Consider the following 6,000-nt stretch of genomic DNA (forward strand, 5'->3'; position numbering starts at 1 on the left):
ACATTCAAGACATCAAGCTTTAAATAAACATTATGTAACTATCTGAAGCCTTAATGAAAACTTAAATGAACCCTTATACCCCTTTCACACACAAAACCTGGGATTGACACAGGATATTGAACACGGGTCCCATTCAAATGATACAATGATACAATGATAACCAGTAAGTACTGATTCCTCATCCTTTCTTCCTTTTTTCGCTCATTTCTGTCAGTCTTGGTTGGGCATGCCTCTTGCTTCTGTCTTTGGGGTACACATGGACTGCGCCAACATGGGTGTTCAATTGGTGAGGCACGTTTTGACTTTTTGGTGACGTATTTGTGCCACACTGATTGGCTGTTAACAGGCATTTCTTTGCATAGATATGCTATTCCCAGAAGCCCAAAGAGCCTTTGCTAGAGCCGAGACTGCCAGTTCTTGGTTTACAATGGGTGTTTGTCTGCAGTTTTAACAGTGGCAGCAGCCTGAAGCCGTTTGTCTCCATCACAGATGTAGTAAGTATGTTAAGTTATTTATTTATTCATGTTTAAATATTTGTTTTATTTACTTTAGCCCCCCAAACTGGGTGGACTTTGTCTGCCTTCATCGTTAGCTTATAGAGCACAACGTTTGTAGCTACAGCAGCAACTTAACTGGCTAACACAGACTCACAGTGTTCCAAACAGAACACTGGGAAGCGGCCACTTCCACCATAAGTTCATTGTAGTTTAATGCTAGTAACAATTTGATTTATGAGAATTGGACCAATAATTACAGTGAAAACGACATATAACTACACAACATCCCTGTGTATGGAAGAGCTTTTTAGCTCATAATGTTCCATACACTTATTCACAATATTCACACTAGTTTTGCACTCTGTTATGCAGTCAAATATCAATTAAATTGTAATCTGGTTAATCTTAACATCAATTAAAAATGTATACAGTCTATATAAAATGATGCATGTATATGCGTGAACAATTTTACATGGAACACTTTTGGCTGAGCCGTATAAGCCTGCCTGGTCCGTAGTCTTGTTAGCAACAGCTTCCCGATGACACTGTCACAGGAGAGCACCATTACCTTGTCACTGTATGCTGAAACAGATCATGTAAGTGACTCGTACAAAGTTTTAATGAAAAAGGAAGGAATTAGACATTACACACACACAAAATCCAAAGCTGATCTGGAAGTAATTTCTTATTTTTTCGTCATGAAAGTTGCAATGTTCATAACATGGTGAGTCTACGTTAACTGGTTTATAAAAGCAAGATGCTGGATACTGTGCATTGCCAAGATTTAACCAGTTAAATCACAGTGGGGTGCATCAACCTGGGTACCCCTGGTTTAAATGTCTGTTACAATTAATCTGTGTGTGATCGAAGGCAAACCTTAACTCTAAATGGAGTTTTAAAGCACGATTGCTTTTTATTTTATTTATATTTATTATTTATTTATAATAAGCAAGCTGACAATGCTTGAGTTGACAGTGGCTCTAGCATCATTATGATATTGCAAACGTTGGCTTGCCAACAATTTTTTCACTGTTTTAAGTTGTGATTAGGCTGCTTTTGAAGGCGCTACTTAATAGCCGGGCCGATGTGGAAAAGTAACACATCCCTCCCAACCAATGAGAATTGAGTATTTAACCAAGCTGTATAAAATGGAATAGCAATCACTCGTTTAACTCACACTCCACATATGAACAAAAGCGTCAGCCTGCATTGTGTTCTTTATTGTAACGACCATACGCCTGCTTGTTGAGCGCATAAGCTTGCATTCTAGCGTTTGGTTGAGAGATATTACATTTATTTGACACAGCTCCAGGGTGAAGTTGCAGATCAGATTTCCCAACCCCCATTTTAGCCATTGTTGTAGACAATAAAATGCAAAACTGATCCTGAACATCATTATTTCTAAAATGCCAGTTATCACACAGAATATTTATGAATATTTATAATTTACTGTATCTTTAGATAGTAGGCTTGTTTTGGAGAAGTTCATGGACTGTTCTTGAAACCGAGGCCAATATTAGAAATACGTTACTCTGCTGTCCCCTAAAGTCAGACATAGCAAGTATTTCAGACAGCAATGGATTAAAGTGCACACATGGTGGTTGTGCGAACAGCAAGTAGTTACTGTGGAAAAACAAAAAAAATATGCAAATTTGCAGCCACCCGGCAGATCTTCTGAGGCAGAAGCACCAAATGAACACAAAACCACTGTATACCTACAATAAGGAAGTGAAAATGAATACACCAGTCTAATCAGAAGCATCTGAGAAGCTGATTGCAATTACTTTTGGTCCACTAAGATGGGGGGGATTATGTATGAAAAGGGATGCAATTCCTACACAGATCACCCAATATAGATGTACATATCCTCAAATTACAGGTGACAGTATGCAATTGAACCCCATGTTCATTGTTTCATTTCAAATCCAATGTGCTGGAGTACAGAGCTAAAAGAACAAAAATTGTAATACTGTCCAAATACGGACCTCACTGTATATCTACATGAAAATATACCTGAATGTTGTGATGCTTGCTATTTGCTGACTTCTGAAGAATCAGAAATTCATTACCTTACATTGCATTATGTATATGTCTTGTGAAAGTGATGTGCATGAAATTATTTACCACGAAAATACAAAAAGTATTAGAACAGATATTTAAAAATATGTTTCTATGATGGATGTATGTTTGACAATAGCATCAATAGCATCTGTGAAAGGATTCCCCCAAATTATGGTCTCTTATAAAATGTTCTGGAATTACTGGTGTTCATTTGTATTTGTGCCAAAACCACATATTTGGTGGTTTGCCTATGCCCTTAATGTATTTCTACATCATGCATTTACATTACATTATTGGCATTTGGCAGACACTCTTATCCAGAGCGACATACAGTTGATTAGACTAAGCAGGAGACAATCCTCCCCTGGAGCAATGCAGGGTTAAGTGCCTTGCTCAAGGGCTACACCGGGATAAGAACCACCGACCTTGCGTGTCCCAGTCATTTACTTTAACCACTACGCTACAGGCACTACAGGACCTTATTTGTGCATGTTCGTGATTTGGGCAAATGTATTGACTGATCCACACCTCACAACATCCCCTCAGTGAAATTGCTACAGTATAAACAAATATGAAAATAGGAACCTCAGAAAATCTAATTTCCTTCCATCTGCATTTCTATTTCTCCAAAATATAATATTAGTACAGCACTAATCTACCATGTTTGCACATTAAATTGTGTTTGTACTGGGGTGCAGATGGGTCCTCCAAAGCCTTGAGCGCCTCATCAACTGGGCTCGGATGGACTTCAAGTCCCAGTCCCTGGTTGTGAGGAAGGGGAAGGTCACAGACAAGTTCCGCTTCTCTCTAGGAGATGTCCAGATCCCATCTGTCAGAGAGAAGGCAGTTAAGAGCCTGGGCAAGACCTTCGACTGCACCCTGAGGGACACCACGGCACTCCAAGCAACCAGCAGTGAGTTGGGTACCTGGTTCACAGTAGTGGACAAGTCAGGACTGCCAGGCAAGTTCAATGCGTGGATTTACCAGCACAGAATTTTACCATGACTTCTCTGACAACTGCTGGTCTGCAACATTCCACTGACCACCGTTGAGGGCTTTGAGAGGAAGGTTAGCCCCTTCCTGCACAGGCGGTTGGGCCTACCACAAAGCCTCAGTAGCATCACCTTGTATGGGAGGAAGAACAAGCTATGACTCCCCTTCAGTAGTCTGACAGAGGAGTTCATGCCTACCCGGGCAAGAGAGGTGCTGCTGTATAGAGACTCGAATGACATCAAAGTCTCCTCGGCGGGCACAGAAGTGAGAACGGGTTGGAACTGGAGGGCACATGAGGCAGTTAACGAGGCTGAATCACGGCTGCAGCATAGCGTGTTGGTGGGAGCAGTGGCATCAGGATGTGCAGGGCTTGGCAGCAACCCAAGACTTCACTTCAACAAGGTCCAGGGAAAAGAAAGACACCAGCTGGTCCAGGAGGAGGTCCGTGCAGGGGTGGAGGAAGCACGCTCCAGTAGGATAGTAGGGATGCAGCAGCAGGGGGCATGGACTCAATGGGAGCAGGCAGTAGACCGAAAGATCTCGTGGCTAGAGCTCTGGAAGGCTGAGCAACACCAGATAAGGTTCCTGATAAGGTCGGTCTATGATGTCCTCCCCAGCCCATCCAATCTATTCTTCTGGGGCCTGGCAGATACTCCAGCATGCCCATTATGCCAGAAAAGAGGCTCATTGGCGCACATCTTGAGCTGATGTCCAAAAGCCCTGGGAGAGGGGCACTACGACCAGGTGCTGAGGGCCATTGCAGAGGTCATCAGCGCAGGGATCTCCACAAGTAGGCAACAGCAACCAGCAAAGCATTCCATCACCCTGGGGAGAAGCCACAACAGCACCCAAATCATGCAGGGGGGCTCCTGGCAACAGCACGGGACTGGCAGCTGAAGGTGTACCTAGGGAGACGGCTCAAATTCCCAGACACCATCACAGTGACCATGCTCAGGCCAGACATGGTCCTAGTGTCGGAATCTTCAGGGCACTCAAGACGCTGGTGATCAAGGCACTGCACAGCAGGAGAGCCATCAAGAAGATCACTGATGTCACAGAGAAGGCATCAAGATAGCGGTGGATCAAGTGGGGCGATCCGTGGACCACACAAGCTACTTAGACACTAGCTGGGGCCTGATCACCCCCAGCTGGATCGCCTGGGCGAGGGTGTCTGATGTTGAAAGACCCGAAACACCCGATGATCCCATGTTACATCACTGAGATGTGTCTAAGTGTGCCAGAAGTTGGTTGACTCGATGCAACGCAGATGCGCAGCAGTTATCAAAAACAATGGTTATATTAGTTCAGTAATTTAAAGCGAAGTTAAATCTTTATTTTCTTTGCTTCCTGTAAAAGAATAATGCAAAATTTGTTAATACTTTGATTTGGAATAGAATGTGTAATGTTTCCACTACATTTGAAATATGGAACTCTAAAAGCTATTCAAAAAATGCTATAAACATTTTTTACACACCGCTATTTATTTGAACACAACTGTTGGTATAAAGTAAAATATCAAATGCTAAAGATAACGCATTTGTATAATAACTTTAAAAAAAAAAAAATCAAACAAATTTTTTGATATAGCCTAAATCAAAAATAGCTATGATCGAAATATATTGTTTTTTTGAAACAATACTCTTGCTTATGGTAGCCACTCTATACCACAGAACTGTGCATGCAACCACTGCAGCCACTGGTAAGCGGTTGGTAAAATAAAATGTTTATCTTCCTCATATTACATGTATAAATGATGCCCCCCAAAATAATGTAAAAGACTTATTTCTTTTAAGGTCAGGTCTGAACGCGAGGTTTGGTTAAAACCTCAAATAAACCTGAAAAATGAAAGGATTGATATAAAGGTATTTGTTTTCTTTGGTTCATTATACCAATGACATGTGTATATGTATATGTGTCCCAGATTTTACGTCTGACTACCTGCCTATCCATCTATATGTCTATTAATCATTTTGATTATTTATATTCACAGAGGATTTAAGTGTGAAAATAAATAGATAATATGATAATATTTGGTCCTAGAAATGTGCTAAATTATATCTTTGCTATATCTAAAATTCTACAATCACTAACTATCTCAATCCTGGCCATCAAGGGTTCACCTTCATCCTCAATCTCATCCACACTATCCAACCTTTAGGACCTCTATTGCTGAATATGAACATTTTTCTGACAAATATGAACTTGTTATACTATAATAATGCATTGTTTTTCTTTGTCAAAACTTAATTTTCACGATATGAATAGGCAATCACTATAATGGACAACATTAATACTTTTTATGCTATTAAACATATAATGCTTCATGCATATAATGCATATAATATATGCAGTGTTATATATTGTGTTTAACACATCAGTTATGAATGTTTTTTTTAAAGTTTTTAAATTATTAAACAGTTGGGCAATACTTGCAACTGATTGATTACTT

At 40.5% G+C, this 6,000-nt stretch overlaps 1 pseudogene; it reads left to right on the plus strand.

The window, feature by feature from the left end:
* LOC133127414 (uncharacterized) overlaps nt 1-4,558 on the plus strand; it is a 44,195-nt pseudogene extending 39,637 nt beyond the window's left edge.
* Nucleotides 4,559-6,000: the final 1,442 nt, after the last annotated feature.

This window comes from Conger conger, chromosome 1, assembly GCF_963514075.1.
Source record: "Conger conger chromosome 1, fConCon1.1, whole genome shotgun sequence".
NCBI lineage: Eukaryota > Metazoa > Chordata > Actinopteri > Anguilliformes > Congridae > Conger > Conger conger.